The sequence below is a fragment of the Pelodiscus sinensis genome, chromosome 13, assembly GCF_052426305.1.
Source record: "Pelodiscus sinensis isolate ZL-2025 chromosome 13, ASM5242630v1, whole genome shotgun sequence".
Taxonomy (NCBI): Eukaryota; Metazoa; Chordata; order Testudines; family Trionychidae; genus Pelodiscus; species Pelodiscus sinensis.
In genome coordinates, this window is record NC_143064.1 from 45,810,945 (window position 1) to 45,830,262 (window position 19,318).

Here is a 19,318-nt window from a genome sequence, read left to right on the forward strand (position 1 = left end):
TGCGTTGGGGCAGCAGCATAGATGGCCCTGTGAAACCTGGAGGATGTTCATGTCTTTGTTGCTAGGCCCAGCTCTGAGCCCCTGTACCATTACTAGCACAGAGCTGCATGGCCATGGGATTCTTTTGTTCCCAGTCCCAGCATGCACAGAAGCATTTTCCAGAAGTCCTGGAGGTTACGCATTCTCAAGGGGTTTACCGTCCGCATGAGTTCCTTTGTGTGGATCCATAGAAGTTGTAGGAAGAAGCAGAAGGTTACCAGCAAATGAGTGACAGTTGCATTTCCAAGAATGGTTTCCAAATCCCCCTCCCCTTCAAACCATGTGAGTTGATTAGTGTTTACTACCCTGTGATAGGGCAGATGTGCCCTGCACTGAAGAGGGCTGGGGGCTAAGACTCTGTGGGCAGAGGAAGTCCCGCCCCTTTTCCCAGACTGGGCATGCTCCAACTGCTGGAGCTGTATAAAAGCCAGGGGAGAAGCTCAGTCTGGCTGGACTGCCAGCAGGGAAGGAGCTTAGGCTGGAGCTCCTGAGTAGTCCCTAATGTCTGTGTCCCCCCCCCCCCGATGCAGCAGCCCCAACTGGGGAGGCCTTCTTTGTGAGTTGGATTCATTGAGCAATGCCTGGAGAAGGGGGCGACACCAGGGACGGTAAGAAGTGGCCCAGGGTGGAGGTTTGTCCCTCCGGGAGCTCAGCGTGTTTCGGCAGGATCCCCTGCTGAGCTGGCAGTGGAAGTGTCTGCTGCCAACAGGGCCCTGGATTGGGACCTAGTGGAGTGGGAGGGTCTGGGTGTCTCTACCTCCCTGCTCCGTGACACTTGTCTCCCTGGTAGTGGGGGAGATGCCTCCAGGCCAGTGAGCCTTCCAGAGGGAGACCATAGAACTTCTTGGACTAGGCCTGTAGGGCTGTATTTGCCTGAAAGAAGGGATGGTACTTTTGGCCAGACCTCTTAGGCTGTATTTACCCTAAAGGAGGGAACAGGACTTTGGGACTAGGCCCATATTTATTGTAGAAGGAGGGAATTGTGCTTTGGGGACCATGTGACCCTTTTTGAAAAGGGACATTGATCCTGCCTTTGGGGAGCCCCCCAGCTGTTGTGGGGTCTCGTCCCCTTACACACCCCTTCTCTGGTACCAAAGAGTTTTCAGCAACAGGTTTCCCCCTTTTCCCAGGAAAATGTTCCTGTTCATGCACCCCTTAAGGCTGCGGGAAGGAAAGGGTTTCCAATGGAAATTCACCTCCCTTCTTGAGTTGAGGCATTTGCCACCACCTCTCTCCTGTGGTCTATTGGCTTCTTGGACCACTGCTTAACCTGCAAGTTTTCCTCCAAGTCTCTGTGCATCCCAGAGCTTAACCTGCCCCCTGCTGCTTCTCTGCCCCTCCCTGTCATTTCACAGCTTGGACAGACCCTCTAGTGCTAGGCAATGACTCGGGGCCAGGGCTGGCTCCCTCCACCTCATTGCAAATTGGCTCTCCCTACTGCCTGGGGGTATGTCTACACTACAAAGTTAGTTCGAGCTAACAGACGTTAGTTCGAACTAACTTTCATAGGCGCTACACTAGCGCTCAGCTAGTTCGAATTTGAATCGAACTAGCGGAGCACTTAGTTCGAACTAGGTAAACCTCATTTTACGAGGACTAAGCCTAGTTCGAACTAAGGGGTGTGTAGCCCCTTAATTCGAACTAGTGGGAGGCTAGCCCTCCCCAGGTTTCCCTGGTGGCCACTCTGGCCAGCACCAGGGAAACTCTATGCCCCCTTCCCGGCCCTGGACCCCTTAAAGGGGCACGGGCTGGCTACGGTGCCCGTGCCAGGTGCAAGCCTGCCAGCACCCAGCCAGCAGACCCTGCACCTGGCACGGCTCAAGCCACCCACCCGATGTCCCCCAGCCCACCCCCTCTTCCCGGGACCAGGCTGGCAGCTCCCGGGAGCTTGCCCTGGACCGCAAGAGGCAGGCACCTGCCTGGGCTAGTGTGGACATCGTGGACCTCGTCCACGATCTCCGCACTAGGCACAGGAAAGTGGCCATTTAGGGCAGGAGAGCTGCCAGCCTGGCCACCCAGGAGCAGGTGTGCATGAAAATCAAGGGGGTCCACTGAGACCCCCGACCCTGAGCCCTGAGCTTACAATGGCCGTCCTGGGTCAGACCAAAGGTCCATCTAGCCCAGTAGCCTGTCTGCCGACAGCGGCCAACCCTAGGGACCCTGGAGGGGATGGACCGAAGACAGTGACCAAGCCATTTGTCTCGTGCCATCCCTCTCCAGCCTTCCACAAACTTTGGGCAGGGACACCACTCCTACCCCCTGGCTAAGACCACTCCATGGACCCAACCTCCATGACTTGATCTCACTTCCCTTTAAACTGTGTTCTAGTTGTAGCCTTCACAGCCTCCTGCAGCAAGGAGTTCCGCAGGTTAACTATTTGCTTTGTGAACAACAACTTTCTCTTACTAGTTTCAAGCCTGCTACCCATTCCTTTCCTTTGGTGTCCTCTAGTCCTTCTTTATGGGAACTCAGGAAGAACTTTTCTGAATGCACCCTCTCCACCCAACCCCTGCTTTTAGAGACCTCTATTCTGTCCCCGCTCCATCTCCTCTTTTCTAAGCTGAACAGTCCCAGTCTCTTTAGCCTCTCTTCATCTGGGACCTGTTCCCAACCCCTGATCATGTTAGTTGCCCTCCCCTCTCCCAGCCTTTCTCTTCCCCTCTCCCACCTCCTTTTCCCAGTCTCCCCCAGTTTTGTTCAATAAAGACAGAGTCAATGTTGGAAGAAACGTTATCTTTATTTTGTACATCAATAAGAAGGGGGGCTAGGGAAGGGTAAGTGGAAGGAGGTGAGGGAGGAATGGGGTATGAGCCCCTGATGGGGAGGACTGGGCTGGCTCTGCAGGCTTCTGGGGGTGGAAGCTCTCCTGCAGCCCCCCAATTGCCTCCTCTCCCCAGATGGCAGCCTGCGGCAAGTGCAGCCGGGCTGATGGCCGAGTGGTGTGATGTGCCCAGTGTGGGCACTCAGGGCACTCCAAGCCAGGACTGCTTTGCAAGCGGGGCACCCCTTAGAACTGTCTGTCCGGGGTGGGGGTCGGGACCCTTTAAGCGCAGCCCTCGGCTAGCCTGAGACAGCAGCTCCATGCTCTAAGTCCTCCTCTTATGCCCTGCCGGCACTGCTTCCGGCCATCCTTAAGCCCTGTTCAGGGTCCACTCAATGTGGACTTGATAGTTCGAATTAGCAAAACGCTAATTCGAACTAGTTTTTAGTTCTAGACGCGTTAGTTAATTCGAACTAAGCTAATTCGAACTAATTCAAACTAAGTTAGTTCGAACTAGCGCTGTAGTGTAGACGTACCCTGGGAGAGACTCGCGGCTCTGTCCTCAGCAGGGAGCGGCTGTCACTGAGGTAGAAGTGCCCTTCCCCCTGCTAGGCAGCTCCATGCATGAGCCCTGAGCCCCTGGCTGGGCAGGGCTCGTTAAGCAGCTGCAGGGCTGTGCTTCCAGGCAGCGTAGAGGGAAACATGGCCACTACCCTCTTTGTCTGTTCTTCAGCCACCACACTAAAAATCATTACTAGCATCCCAAACAACCAGCAATGCACATTCCTCTGCTTGACTCTGCCACTGTGACAGGTTGGGGCGTAGAAATCCCCTTGGGGTAGTGGCCTGATGTGCCAATCAAGCTACTGATGCCCGCCTTCCTGCCTTCTGTGGCTCCCCACCGCCCTGTCCAGCTGGGCCGGAAGTTCTGATCTCCCCCATCCAAGGCATAGTCTGGATTCCTGCCCCCCTTACCAATGAGAGAGATGCACAGTGGTTGCTTCCCCCCAGGAAAAATTATTTACACTAGGTTTGATAATAAACAAGTGTTTTTATTCAGTATAAAAGGATTTAAGTGATTGGAGGTGAAAACAGACAGATCAAAGTAAGTTACTAAGTTACAATAAACAAAAGGCACCAGCTAATTCTAATATAATGAGAACCTTGTTATATGCAAATTCTTACCCTAATCAGCTGTTCTTATTTCAGATAAAATACTTCAAGTCAGAGCTGATCTTTACTCAGGCCTGGGTCTATGGCTTTTCAGTGTTCTTTAGAGTCCTTTGTTTTCAGTTTCTTCATGTGTTTCCTCTTAGGGTGGAGGAGGCAGTTTCAAAGGCCAGCTGAAGACAAACTTAATTGCTTCCCATTCCTTAAATAGACTTTTTCCTCAGGTGGGAATCCTTTGATCGGTCTACCCATCCTCATGGAAAAGTACAAGATTCAAGATGGCTTCCAGTACCAGGTGGTATAGTCACACACCTTTCTAGAACCCACCAAAGTCTGGGCTTACAGGACACACAAGGCCCTTCTCAAGTAGTTGGTTTGAGTACTGAGTCATTAAGTTCCTTCAGTATCACTCATGGCCCTCATTAGCACCATTAGCATTAAAACCAGATTCATACTTCATGGGTACGTCTAGACTACATGGCTCCGTCGATGGAGCCATGTAGATTTGTTTGTTCAGCAAAGGGAAATGAAGCCGTGATTTAAATAATCGTGGCTTCATTTAAATTTAAACGGCTGCCCCGCTCTGCCGATCAGCTGTTTGTCGGCAGATCGGGGCAGTCTGGACGCTCCCCTGCTGACATGAAAGCCCTTTATCGACCTCCCCGGTAAACCTCATCCTACGAGGCATAACAGGGAGGTCAATAAAGGGCTTTCAGGTCGGCGCGAGAGCGTCCAGACTAGCGCGCTGAGCCGACAAACAGCTGATCAGCTGTTTGTCGGCTCAGTGCGGCAGCCATTTAAATTTAAATGAAGCCACGATTATTTAAATCGCGACTTCATTTCCCTTTGCCGATCAGCCTAATCTACATGTCTCCATCGATGGGGTATGTCTAAACTACATGGCTCCATGTGTCTAATTTCACCCACAAGAATGGTACGTTCTGAAAAACAGGCTATGCACATTGTAACTTTACAAGTGATGCATTACATGATGCAGTTTGCATGAAGCCTCTTGGAGTTATGCATATTCATAAGCCAATTTTCATAAAGCCTGGGGGAGGGAGCATGACACCTGCCAACCCAGGTACCATCACCAGATCCATCTGTTGCAATACATTCCGGTCATAGCCGCAGGCGCTGGTAGTCAAGGCCGTATATCCCAGCAGTGGCTCTCGGTGTTGTTAGCGCGTGACCTCTCTCTCAGGCAATAGCAGAGATGTAGGCTCTCGCCTGCAGGGCTGGAGCTATCACACCAGTGGCTGTTGTTGAACACCAGGGAGCAGATGGCTCTGTGTGACACATGCAAACGTTTCCCCTTCCCCCTCTTTTACTGCTGCTGAAGCATCTAAAAAGGCTGATAGAGATAACTGTATCCTTGCCCTGGATCACTGGCTTGGGGACTAAGGGCCTGCTGGCTGGGGTTGAGTTTAATGGGCCCCAGCAGCCCCAGGCCAATTTATTAGTCAGCTGGGGCTAGAGTCATTAATGTGACAGGGCTCAGGTTGTGGGGGGTGGGGTCTGCATTGCGGAGCAGACAGTTGAAAACACAACACATCCGGAGCCCATTGTGCTAGGAGGAAAGACACCCACGGACCTGCCTGCATTTTGGGTCAGGCCCGTCGCACTTCCAGCTCTGATTTGCAAAGGAGCCCAAAGGAGTTAGGCACCCAAAGGGAGCACCTAGCAACCTGGGCCTCCAAACATTCCTAACTTACCCCCCACCCTGCACCGGAGCAGGCTAATAGCCATCCAGTTCAGGATCGTATCCCCAATATTAGCCACTGAGGAGTGCTTATCTGTAACCCCTCCTGGCAGTAGAGTGCAGTGCCAAGCGGAGGAGTTTCTTCCTGGCCCCTCTCTAGGGGCCAGCTTATGCCCTGAAGCATGAGGCCTGAGATCCTAATTCTATTTCATCCCAGCTAGACTTACTGCAGAAGCTATTCATGTTCATGCAACTGTCTAATCCTCTTCCGGTGCTCCCTGAGCTGTTGCATGTGCTTAGATTACATTCCACAGCAGTGACGACAATAAATTGTAGAACACAACAATCCCTTTCCACCATGCAGCAGAGTCAGCCATTGGTGTGTCTGCTCCCAAGGTATTCCAGGGGAACCCTGCTTGTATTCCTGTAGTCTCTAGTGGTCCCAACAAAGATCCAGGTCTCATTGGCTTAGGCACAGTATGTTGTCTTGGTACGTCTACCTACCTGGCATTAATTCAGCACTGCGGCTACCATGTTGTAGTGTAGGTGCTCTCTACCACTCCACAGGGCAGCAGCTAGGTGGACAGAAAAGTCCTGCTATCCGCCTCGCTGACTGAGGATTAGATCCAGGCAATGCCAGTGGGCAAGCTGTGAATGTGGGCAAGCCCTGAAACACGTTGCTAGATTGTTCTGAATTTTAGGTGTAGACCAGGCCATAGTGAAAGACAGAAACAGCCCCAAAGAGGTCCCAGGGTGAAGAGCCAACCGGCGGGAGAATGGAGCTATATGGGGAGCGAAGCACCTAAGAAAATATCAGTTGAGGTGACTTTGTGTCATCCAACCCTGCAGTGTAGCTGCAATTCTAGGGCTTCTTGCTAAGGGATCAGTCACGTTACTGGATTTTAAGGGGATCAGACAGGTCACTGCTGCACCCAAGAGGGGGTTGTCCCAAAGTCTGTACAAAGGGGGCCGTGTGAGGTGTCAAATGAAAGCTCATGTTCTACTGATTCTGTATATGCAATCCATGTACTTGTGTGATATCTGTATGTGGAGTTATAAATGTGTACTTTGTGCTTATGCTGGAAGATTCTCTGAGACAGAGCAACGGGAAGGGATGTCCAGTCAGTGACTATGCTAATTAGCAAGGCTACAGGAACAAGGCTCTCAGAAAGCCCAATACGCACTGAGGAATGTGTCTGGAAATCTGGATACCTGCAAACCAGCCAGGGCATAACGGCTGCCGGCATGTGAAACAGAGGTAGGTCACTCGACCGTGTGACCTGCTCTAGCCAGGAGGACGCCAGGAGGGATATAAAATGCCTCATGAGGTGAACTCCATCTTGCCTTCAATTCTGCTACTGATCCCAGAGGCAGCTTTGCGAAGAACAGCGAGCTGGGAAGAATTGTGGGCCCATCCTGCCATAGGATGTACACCAGAGACTTTTAAGATAGTTTGTAACATCTCTGCTAAGAGCCTGCATCGAGAACTGGGAGATTCGATGCAAGTAATGTATTCTCCTTCACAATCTTACTCTCGTGCTTTTCTTTCTTTTATTAATAAACCTTTAGATTGGAGATTCTAAAGGATTGGCTCAGCGTGAACTTCTGGGTGAGATCCAGAGGGAAATTGACCAGGGATTTGTGGCTGGTTCTTTGGGACCGGAAAGACCCGTTTGGGGTAGGTGAGATTGGGTTCTAGAAGCCCTCCCCGTGTGCAGGCCCGGGGCTGATTGTGGCACAGGGAGAGCTGGGGTGTCTGAGGGGTTTTGCTCGGTGTGACCGGTTTGTGACCTGTTTGGGAAGGTCTCTGGTCAGAAGCTGTAAGGAGCCCTAGTTTTGAGCAATTCGCCCTGAGCGGACGCCCTCAGCAGTGCCCAGACCTGGCCCAGTCCGTCACAGTCAGCCAGAGGTTATTCCAGAACAGGTTTGATTTTGCATGAGCAATGGCTAGCCTGCCCGAGTCTCTGTTGGCATCAGGAGAGGCTGGTGGTCTGTCACCAGCATGAAATAATCAAGACCCTGCAGATAGCTTGTGAACCTCTCGCGTGCTCGTCTCCTTACCAAGGCTCTCCACTGAGGTCCCTAGACTCTTCTGGCCGGCGGAACGATTTCCTCCATGTTTACTGCCATCGCTCTGTAACAGCAGGGGTACCCCAGATAGCCTGGAGCTGCCAGCCTGTGCTGAAAAGGAGACTAGGGAAGATACATTGACAGTACTGGGGCACTCCTTTGTCGTTTATCCTCACAGGGTCTATCTCTAGCAACCCACCAAGCCCTGGGCCTTTGGAGGATGGGTTTGAATTTCCTCCAGAATCTTGCTCCCCTCTTCTCTCCCTCCCCGCCCCGGAGGGAGTGCTTCCATGCCATGCTGCTGTAGTTTGAGAGGGGAGGGCCTCAGCTTTTTCCCAGCTCTTCCCTCCCCCACCACTTGAAGCCCTGGTCTACACTAGGACTTTATTTCGAAATACCCTCCCTTTCTTAGTTCAGATTTATAATCGCGGTGTCCACACCACCCGCCTGCTATTTCGAAGTAACGGGCCGCTCATAGAAATCTGCTTTCCTCAGGGAATAACGCTAATTTCAAAAGAGCTTTTTGAAATAGCGGTCATGTGGATGCACCAGTGCGGCTATTTTGAAATCACGACTCCCCAGAGACATTCGCACGAATTACTCCCCAGCGCTTCCTGCAGCGCTAAGTCCGAGGTAGCGTGTCCGCATTCACAGAGCCTGCCTCAGTTGAATTTCGAGGCTCTACTCAGTGTGGACACACTGGCTGGATTTTGTTAAATCGGGAGTGATTAAGTCGACTTTTCTAATTTTGAAATCATTTCCCAGTGTAGACATGGCTTAGGAGACCCAGAGTTGGCTTGATCAGACAGCTGTGTCTCCTGTACTTAATTTTTGTTCAGCAGCCACGTTTGCAATCCAAACTTATGTTCTTCCTCTAACTTCTCCTAGCCTCCGGTGTTTAGAGGTCTGCTCCCTATGGATCTCAGTACCTGGCTCCTTTCCCTTGGGAAGAGTCCTAGGGAGCAGGATGCATCATTCCGTATCCACCTCCATCTCGCCCCTGCTGCCCTCGCCATTATGCACCACGCGCTGTGTTACTGTGAGCTCTGCGTTTCAGACACGTCTCATTGTCCTTCTCCATAGGAGAGCCCATCAGAGCGGCAGGGGCTGCCATTTGCGCAGTGGGCAGAAGGCGGCTTGGTGCCAGGAGTGGGGGGGGGAGGGGTAAGACATCCTCCCTCTGACCTAGGTTACCGTACGTCTCTGAACAGAGCTTTCCAGTTTGCAAGCCGCTGGCAGACTGGATTTAATGACCCTCAGCGCAGAGGGAGGTGGACTCTAATGACACGCCGAGAGCTTGGCGTGCCTTTTCCAGAGCACGGGGAGTGGAACGCTACACTCTGGAAAGACCTTCACAAGCTGGCAGCGGCGGAAAGAGGCAGAGGGAAACTTCTAAACCGCTTGTGGGACTTGTGTCATGCTGCTAGCGCCTAGTCGGCTTGTTTGCTCTTCTGGGGAACCATGTCAGGGTTACAAATTGCAAATGGAAGTCCTTGCTCTTGTTAGAATGGGATCGCCTCACCCCACAGCCAGAGCTAGCACAGCAACGGGGCTCTTTTACCCATTGTAATAACCAGGCGCGGCCCAAGACAAGCTGCTGGCAACTGGTGCCCCAGGCGGAATGCACAATCGGCACCCCCGCATCAACAGCCCTCAACGGCAGTGCGTCATCACTGGGCGCCCCGTTTCATGCAGCGCCCTAGGCAACTGCCGAGTCTGCCTGTATGCACAGGCTGCCCCTAGTGGTAACCCAAGGCTACAGTCTGCCAGGACCCCAGTTTTCTCTACATATTCTGCACAGAACTCACACCCCTCTGCTCCTAAGTCAATGTCTCCACGGCGTTAGCTAACCAAGAGTGGGGGGCCCATGGTGCCCGTGTACTGCCTAGAACTGTGATCCCCTTAGGCCTCACAAGCTCAGTACGATTGGCTCTGGGCAACAGTTGCTGAGGAGACCTGCAAGAATGCAGCAGGAAGTGGTGTAGGTGGGTTAGAGCTGGGGTGAGGTGGGGATTCGCTTTTCCTCGATGTCCGGGCAGACCAAAGCCTATAAGGGAGAGGTGGAAGGAGGGAGCTGTGAAACAAAGCTTGTGGACATTCTGGGAGCTGGTTGGTGGGGAGGCCTACTAGGCCCTCGGTCCTTCGGCATAAGGTGAACGAATAAATGAATTCATGGAGCAGGGACTTTAATGGCAATGTCTGACACAACCCTGTGGAATCAAACGTGTAATGACATAAAGAAATCAACTCTGGCCCTGAGGTTTAACATTAATCCAGCAGAACAGACGCTGCGAGGTGTTGGTTTGTGGGCTAAACACAAATGCTAGTGGAGGGAATGGGTAAGCAGGGCGGAGACCTATGTTATACGCATATCGGCCGTGACCGGCAAACGTTCTCGACAGTGTGGTCAGGAGCATGCAGCTTCACCTGCCCAGACGGGCGTGCTGGGTTTAGAGAAATGCCAGTGGGTCTGAGCCAATTAATGGTCTGCTTGGAGGCAGAAGGCCTCCTCGATACTCACTGACCAAAGCAGGTTGGGAAGTGGAGGGGCTAAGGTTGAGCACGGGCTGCTCTCCACTAGCTACAGTTTTCTCAACATGAACATCCCATGGATGTAGAGAGGAAATTCAATTCCCAGGCATTCACTAGGCCCCATGGGATACCAACCTTTGTTTTCCTCCAGCATCCCAGGGTTCTGTTGCGAAAGCTCAAGGAAAACTTATTTTAAGTGCAAAGGAATTAATTCTTCAAACTCGGCCGTTCTCCAAAGAAATCGGAGCGGCTCTTTGCGACGCAGGCCGTCAGGCTCCATCGAGGTGGCCGTCAGGCTGTCTGCAGCAGATGGAGACGCTGTCGAGTGGGTGTTAATCTTTGCTACCTCAGGTGGCCCTAGCTGTGACGCCAGGCCAGCCTGCAGAGCTACCCTTCGTGGGTATTTACCCAGCATCCCCCACGGGCTTGTACCGCCAGCACGGTGGCATCAGTGCTGTGGTACCCGAGCTAGGTAGAGCAAAGCGATGACCTGTGCGGGTCCCAATGTGCTGCAGTTACCTCCCACCCCGAGCATGGAGCAGAAATGCCCTGAGGATTCATACAAGTGGCCGGGCAGTGGAGATGTAGCAGCTGGGGCTGCAGCCAGTCCTCTGGCACCCTCCTTCCGCACAGGGCCCTATACCCAGGGCTCTAGACTAAGCTCAGATGTGAACACTGCAATTAAACAGCCTCGTCCCCCAAGCCTGAGTCAGCTGGGGGCTCAATCGCAGCGTAGCCATACTCAGTGGGCCAGATTTTCCTCTCGGGCTGCTGGGCGGGCCAAGAGGATCAAGTCCCTGGTTTCACCTACATTGTAGAGTAGAAAAAAAATCTGTTAAAATACAACCTCGTTTGCGGCTTTGGCAACGTAACTGCTCGTGCGCTTTCTGCTGCGCACGTCTCGTGCCGGTTTTCTTCCAGTCGCATGCATGGGCGTACTTAGCCATGTCTATTGTTACCCCCGTCACAACAGTCTTGCTGCTGCCTTGTGCTCCCCTTATCTCTTCGCTGCACCCGCCTGTTTTCTCGCCAGCATTCTGTAAATAGTTTGGGGCAAGAAGAGTTGTTTCGTTCGATGTACCTAGCACAGAGGGGGCGCCAAGCGTAACGCCGAGAGAGGCTGCAGTTAGAATAAACTGACAATGCACCTGCTGCTCCCCTCCCCTGTTGAAATGAGGAGACATTTACATTTTGTTTTAGAAAGTGCTTAGTGTTTCTTTTCTTTTCCCTTTGCAGGAGTTGGACTGGGAGTCCTAGCATCTGAACCCCAGGTCCAGCGGGGATAGTTAGGCCCTGCAGGTTTTTCACCTTCCTCTGTAGCATGGGGCACGGGTCACTTGTGGGAGGATTCTCTGCATCTTGGGGTCTTTAAACCATCGTTTGAGGACTTCAATATCTGAGATATAGGTGAGAGGATTATTCCAGGACTGGGTGGGTGAGATTCTGTGGCCTGCATTGCGCAGGGGGTCAGACTAGATGATCATAATGGTCCCTTCTGACCTTAAAGTCTATGGCTACGTCTACACTGGCATGATTTTCCGGAAATGCTTTTAACGGAAAAGTTTTCCGTTAAAAGCATTTTCGGAAAAGCGCGTCTAGATTGGCAGGATGCTTTTCCGCAAAAGCACTTTTTGCGGAAAAGAGTCCGTGGCCAAACTAGATGCGCTTTTCCGCAAAAAAGCCCCGATCGCCATTTTCGCGATCGGGGCTTTTTTGCAGAAAACAGAACTATGTTGTCTACACTGGCCCTTTCGGGCAAAAGTCTTTTGGAAAAAGACTTTTGCCCAAACGGGAACAGCATAGTTTTTCCGGAAAAGCACTGATGATTTTACATTAGATCGTCAGTGCTTTTCCGGAAATTCAAGCGGCCAGTGTAGACAGCTGGCAAGTTTTTCTGGAAAATCAGATGATTTTCCGGAAAAACTGGCCAGTGTAGACACAGTCTATGAATCTAACCTGCTTTAAATTCTTCCTTCCACTCCTTGTGGGGACTGCTTCCTTCTCTTTCTGTATCAGGGTGTATCTACCCTGCACCGTTATTTCGAGATAACTAGTGTTATGTCAGAAGAACAATGCGGGTGTCTACACAGCCATTCCGTTATTTCGAAATAATTTTGAACTAAATAGACGGCTTATTCTGAAATCTGTAAACCTCATTCTACGAGGAATAACGCCTACTCGGAAATAGCTATTTCGAGAGAAGGCGTGTGTAGACGCTCCACTGCTGCTATTTCGAAATAGCCCCTTCCCAGGGCCATTCTAAGTTACTCCTCCTGGGGCTCTACATCGAGATAGCACGTCCACATTAGGGAAACCTGCCTCTGATTAATTTTGAGGCTTCCCTGAAGTGTAGACTTCCCTGAATAAGGAAAAGTTATTGAATAAGGAAAAGTTATTTACTTGTTTCCATAATATAAGAACTAGGGGCCACCACATGAAATTAATGGGTTTAAAACAAATAAAAGGAAGTTCTTCTTCACACAGTGCACAGCCAATCTTTGGAACTCCTTGCCAGAGGAGGCTGTGAAGGCTAGGACTATAACAGGGTTTAAAAGAGAACTAGATAACCTCCATGAATTTAAGTCCATTAATGGCTGTTAGCCAGGATGGGTAAAGAATGGTGTCCCTAGCCTCTGTTTGTCAGAGGGTGGAGATGGATGGCAGGAGAGAGATTGCTTGATCATTCCCTGTTCGGTTCACTCCCTCTGGGGCACCTGGCATTGGCCACTGTTGGCAGACAGAATACTGGGCAGGTTGGCCCTTTGGTCTGACCCAGTATGGCCGGTCTTATGTAGATGTGCTACTTTGAAATAAGCTATTTTGGAATAACTGCTCCAGAATAGCTTATTTCAAAATAGCTGTGCAACGTTGATGTACCCTTAGACTGCCAAGCAGTGTTTGGCTGCCATGTTCCACCCCAGAAGCGGCCACATCTCTGTGATGGAAAGGTCTGTGTACAGTGTGTGTTGACTGGTCCGATTAAGGCCCCAAGTCAGGTAAGCAGTTAACCAAGAGCTTTCTTGATCACGGATTTTTCCTAGAGGAGGTTGTTAATTAACGTCATTGACACAAATTAATATCACCGAGTCTGCAGCCTGTTTCCGGACACTGGTCTCTAGATGAGGAGGCAATTAGAAATGGATGAAACGAGGAATGGGTCTGAACCAGCCCCAGAGCAGCCCGCATATGACACCAGAATCTGGATCCAGTTTTGGTTAGTATAAAGGCCTCCCCCTGCCTTCTTTATGCTGAGCACAACCCAATTCCTATGCCCTCCCGGCCCTGGAAATCGGGATCGGGATCCGGATCCTTGCTGGATCAGGCCTGACAGATTCCTCCTGGCAGAGGAGAGTGGCGCGTACACAAAGGAGCGGGTACATTGCAATCAGTCAGCGCGGAGACATCGCATCCCTCCCTCTGTGCACCCTGTTGGCTCTGACTCAGCGTCAGCTGCTTACCCCGAGGTGACAAAACCATCAAGACAAGCCCAGTAATTGGAGGGGAATCGCGGCGTTTCATCTCATGTGCTTGGAAGAGCTGGTGGCAGAACACAGGGCCGGGACCCATAACAGATGAGCCCGAAATCAGCTGGGCAATGGCAGGGAGACGGCCTGCTATCTCAGCACATGCAGCCATCCTCCCTGGCCTCTTTGTGCAGCCAGAGGGGACAGCTGAGCCTGGATTGCTGTGTTCCTGAGACAGCACGGACGCTATCTTCCACCTCAGCCTTTGGATGACTGGGAACAAGACCAGGAGCGGCGAGATCGTAGCAGAAGGCGAAGGGTAATTAAGCCAACTGCGCTGCACCATGTAGGTCTCAGTGTCCAGTGTCTGCTGTCAACCAGCCTGGTGCACTAATGCCAGTTCTCCCATCCAGACAGGTGACCCCAGCTCCACCTGCTCTAACCGCACGTCTCCTGTCTATTGGCTGCCGTTGCCAATGCTCTGGGGTGCTGTCCGTTCTCATGCACATATGTTAGGTGTAGATGAAAATTTGGAAACAAAAAATATTGAGCTCCTCCCCCTCCAAATGTTGAAGTGTTGCATTTTGTTTTCCTGGGGGAGGGGAGGAACCCACCTTCTCTCCTGGCTTTCGACCCCCCCCCCCCGCTCATTCCTAGTGGGGGAAAAAGTGAAAAAATGAGGTTTTTTTTACATGGAAATAAAAAGGGAGGAGGTGAAGAGGAGAGTAAAAAACTACGAAAAGGTGCGTGGGCTTGTCTCAGGTGTGTGAGTTTGTGTTTTACCAGTCCTTCACCTGACCAAGTGTCTCCTCAGCTCGAGATGGGGCCCTGCCCTTTAGCTGCACGGACATTATTTGGGGCCGGATTTTCTACAGAACTTTTAGGCAGCAAAATGAGCAGGCCGGGTTTGGCCGGGGTCTCTGTTCCATGCTTACTGCTGTGCCGAGGGCCTGTTTGTGGTCTCAGCCACATGATGGAATCGTAGGACACTAGAACTGGGAGGCCCAAGTCCAGTCCCCTTCCCTCGCGGCAGGACCCAGCACCGTCTAGATTCATGATGTCCAATACGCTCGCCGCTAGCCACCGGTGGCTCATTGGCTGGTCGAGTGTGGCTAGTTGGCTCACAGAATTATTGACATTTTCAGAATAATGTGGCTGGTTTGCCTAGAGTGGCTATTGCCTCAGAACTGGTTGGACACGACCAATCTAGATCATCCCTGATACACATGCAGGGGCATCCTTATCCGTACAAAGCATACGCAGCTGCGTAGGGCACCCCAAAATCTGGGGCACTACAGGTCTTCATGTCCACTCACCTGCTCTTCCCTGTGCTGTAGCTTCACTTCTTCCCCTAAGGATCCAGCTGACATAAAAGGGAAAAAACCTGCCAGACTAATTAGCAAAACACTGAACTTGTGAAAGAGTCATTCAAGGGGTAATGAAGTCATTTAACAGGCATTTGCCAGCCCCAGGAATTTCCTGTCACTTTCTAAATGTACTGTGTGAGTCAACAGGACCTTAGTTAAAAATGTGCTTGAGAATTATTAATGAGCGCGCTGCTGAAGATTATAAAATCACAGCTCTAAAAATCGTCTCCTGGTCCCGGCTTCCCTCGGGCATAGGAGCACCAGTTTAATAGTGCTGGGTAGGGCCCCATAAGTCCTAAGGACTGCCCTGCACACGTGGCCGGGTGACTTCATGCTTGGAAGGGAAGAAAACGTGATCCCACTTCCTGCCCAGGGTCATAGAGAGAAGGGCGCAGGGCCAAGAGACCCCTGAGCTGTGCAGTGTGTGACCAGGCTAAGCTCTGCACCAGACAGAGCTTGAAAACTACTTTCGATCTCTCAACATGGCTGCTTGGAGAAGTCCCACGCTCTGGAAATTCGCCTTTGTCTGTGATCCTCCATTCGCCAGCGCTGCCCTGACGGGGCTGTGATCTCAGGAGATGTGCTGACACGAGTGATTCAGCCTGGTTTTTTATTTTCCAAGACCTTATCATGCTGGCTTGGTAGCACAAAAGTGCCGTAAGGAGAATAGGAGCACACAGCCGTGTGAAATTGTTCCACGGGCTTTTCCTGCACCCGGCCCATGGTATAGACCAGGGCTACTCAACTTTGGAATCCCTGGAAGCCACAGTGATACTCATAACACATGCTAAAGGCCACAGCTTAAGTGCAGTTGCAGATACATGCAAATATATAAGCAAATAGCTTATTTCACACAAGTCCCTGGTGTTCCCATCCCTGGGGGCTAGAAATGTTGACACCCTTTACCCGTCTGTTTCAGCCACTCTGTCCGCTTGCGTCTTTCAGTGCTCACCCCACCTGGCGAGTTGGGAGTGACACCTCGCCATTATGGAGCGTGTTCCCAGTGGAGGCCACGTTCAAAAGATCCTACCTGCGGGCCGCGTGTCGAGCCCCACGTAAATCCAAACCGCACCGAGGGCCGTGTGTTGAGTAGCCCTGGTGTAGAGGCTGAATCACAAACATATCGCAGGTAGACTGAGGCGTGGCTGGAGTGCACGGCTCTGAGATGGGTCTCTGCTTCTGGAAGCTCGCAGGGGGTAATGAGAACCAGTGAGAGCAGCCTGGGATTTCTCTTCCTAGTGACTGAGAACTGGGACTGTTGTCTTTTGAATGACACTCGAAACCGAGGCCCTGGCCATGTGTGGTCATTAAACATCCCCCGGCAACAAAGGTGTTATTCCTGTTCCTCATCAAGTTTCAGCTTGGACCAGTCTGTCCTGTCCATGGGCTCCCCGGACCGTTCCAGGCCCACACAGCATCTTCTAGACATTTTCATTGGCTTGCCAGCTGGGAGGTGGAGCTAGGCACTGTTTAACACTTCACAAAGTTCAGCTCCGTTTCTAGGACCAACTGAGTACCTCCTCGCCACGTCCAGTTTATCATTCATCTCTCTATTGACAGAGACGGGGACCGAGATGATGATGCGGCATCATAGAAAAGTTTTACTGGCACACGTCTGGGCTGGCTGCCTGATTCATGAGTGGGTAAGTCTGTATATTGCATATTCTGCAGGATGTTTTAGAGAATTGTTAAATGTTTTTATTGGTGCTATTTTTTTATCCCTCTCTTTGCAAAGCCAGACTCCCGGAGGGTGGTAAATCCAGCTGTGTGAGGCTCAGAGGAAGAGAGAGAAAGAAATAAAAAATGAATACTTTTTAGAAACTTGTAAAAATGACTCAAAATAGCTTTTCCCATTCATTGTGCAGTGATTTTAACATCTGGTATCTTAGGATCTCTCGGGGCTAGAAGCAAGTACTGTGTGCCGCTAGGAGCTTTCTTTTTTCCAGCAGTAGAACATTTCTGGGCCCAGCTCTCTGTGGGTATAAATGAAAGCTCATGGACAATGTCTCCTCCCATTTTTAGATCTCTCAGGCTATTAGATGCTGAACTATAAACCTGTCACAGATTGATGATTTTGAGTGTTGTCCACTCTAGTTTTCAAGCCAGTGACGTTTAGAGGGAAAATTGCTTATTTAAGCAGAAAGAGGAAAACATTTCTTCGGACTGATTATATAAAGGACAGCTCTCAGAAGTTATTCAGGGTTTGTAATGTTTGAATAAGTCCTTTAAGGCACATCTACACAGCAGGGCAACACTCGAAATGAGGTACGCAACTTGAGCAACGTCAACTGCGTAGCTTAAGTCGAAATAGCTTATTTTGACTTTTGGCGTGGTCCACACAGCAGTTATTTTGAGACAGAGCGCTCTTCCCCCAACTTCCCTTAGAGTGTGTCTAGACTACTGAGTTTTGTCGACAAAAGTGGACTTTTGTCGACAAAACTATACCAGCGTCTACACTACCGCTGAGTTCTGTCGACATAACATCGACAGAACTCAACAGTTTTGTCGACGCTGGTAAACCTCATTTTACGAGACATAACACCTTCTGTCGACAGAGTTTTGTCAACAGAAGGTGTTATTGCTTGTAGGGTTGCGTCTAGACTACGGGGTTCTGTCGACAAAGCAGCTTGCTTTGTCGACAGAACTCAATGTGTCTGGACGCTCTTTGTCGACGGAAGTTTTGTCAACATTATCTGTTGACAAAACTTCCGTCGACAAAACGCGGTAGTCTAGACGTACCCTTACTCCTCATACAATGAGGGTTACAGGAGTCGGAGTAAGAAGTCCTCCAGCTCGACATTATATTGCAATAACTGTTTGTGTGTAGACACAGACTATGCTCATTCGGAATAATGTCTGTTGTTCTGAAATAAGGCTGCTGCGTAGAAATAACCATAGAGATGGATTCATGAGCGGAGGCAATGATAGAGGTCATGCTTTAGCAGCAGGAAATATTTAAAGACTGTTATAGGGAGATATGGCAGATGCAGTGGACACATGGAATATTCAAATACTGTTGCATCAAAATCTCTTCACGGGATTATCTGTTTTCTTGGCTCAACGGGTGAGCTACAAAGGCTTCCTGTAGGAACCAATGTAGCTGGGAGCTAACACAAATCCCTAAAGCAGGTAAGAGGTCTGTGGAAATGTCATCCATTTTCCCTCAGGGAAGTAGCACAGAATGATTTCACCTGGTTCCAGAGGCCTGACAGAGAAGGCCCGAAGCGACAACCTGGATCTGAGAGAAGAGTTATTCACCCTCAGTCCAAGCATGGACATCAGATTGGCACCAAGAAAGGCAAGTTCCACAGAGGGCCTGAGGTACTTGAAATCCTGCCATGGTCGCCATGTGGAGGATGGGGTAGCACCTGTCAGGAGGCCCCTGAAGGAGCTGTCCGTTGTTTGATAAGAGTTCTCTGTAGTGTGTTTGTTCTGAATAAACAATGCTTTGCTCGTGCAGGCTGGCTGGTCGCTGGTTAACCCTGGCACTGGGAGAACAGGGCCACAGGCACTGAACTGATGTCAGGCCGTTTACGATCATCACAGCGGATTGCAGGAATCTGCAGCCCAAAAGCCCGGAGTGGAGGGAGTGGGTTGCAGGTCCCACCCTGAGAAAGGGACTGGCTGGATGCCTCAGACCCGAGTGAGTTCCCCTCAGGATGTCCACCGAGGGGTCAATGGTGACAGAGTCACAGTAACAACCCCCAGGCTACTGACAGTGGGGCTGGGAGTGCAAAAGAGGCAGCTGCCCCAGGGCCCAGTGATTCCAAGGGGTCTGGGGCTGCCACTGGTGCTACTGTGACAGTGGTAGCAGCCAGCACGCTGAGCTCTGGGCAACGCTGAGGGCTGACTGCCCCTGGCCACGCCCCTTGCACCTGAGGCCCCGCCCCTTTTGGTCGTGCGGCGCCATCCCCCCGTTTTTCCCAAGGGACTCGTGGAGGCTGTCGCCTCTCCTGTAAAAGCCTGACTAGAACAGAAATAACGTGGTACTCAGACCTCGGGGGTGCGCTGTGATTTGTGCAGTGCAGGGACCTCGTCCCACGTGAAAGGTGCCCACCAAACAAATGCAGAACTGAGGAGAAAGACTCCCTGAATGGGGTCCAAGAGCATGTGATTTTACACCACTTCCGCTCCCAGCCCTGTCACAGTAAAGCCACGTGCAGTAGCTCCTCTGATGCCTGAGTAAGACATTCCCTTGAAGGCTACGCCTACA

The 19,318-nt window shown here is 51.1% G+C and overlaps 1 long non-coding RNA gene across 1 annotated transcript; it reads left to right on the forward strand.

Moving 5' to 3' along the window:
* The first annotated feature begins 500 nt into the window (after positions 1 to 500).
* Positions 501 to 18,541, forward strand: LOC142831273 (uncharacterized). Its single transcript, XR_012906978.2, has 3 exons — positions 501 to 647; positions 16,666 to 16,748; positions 18,273 to 18,541. It is a non-coding gene; the product is annotated as an uncharacterized LOC142831273 (long non-coding RNA).
* Positions 18,542 to 19,318: the final 777 nt, after the last annotated feature.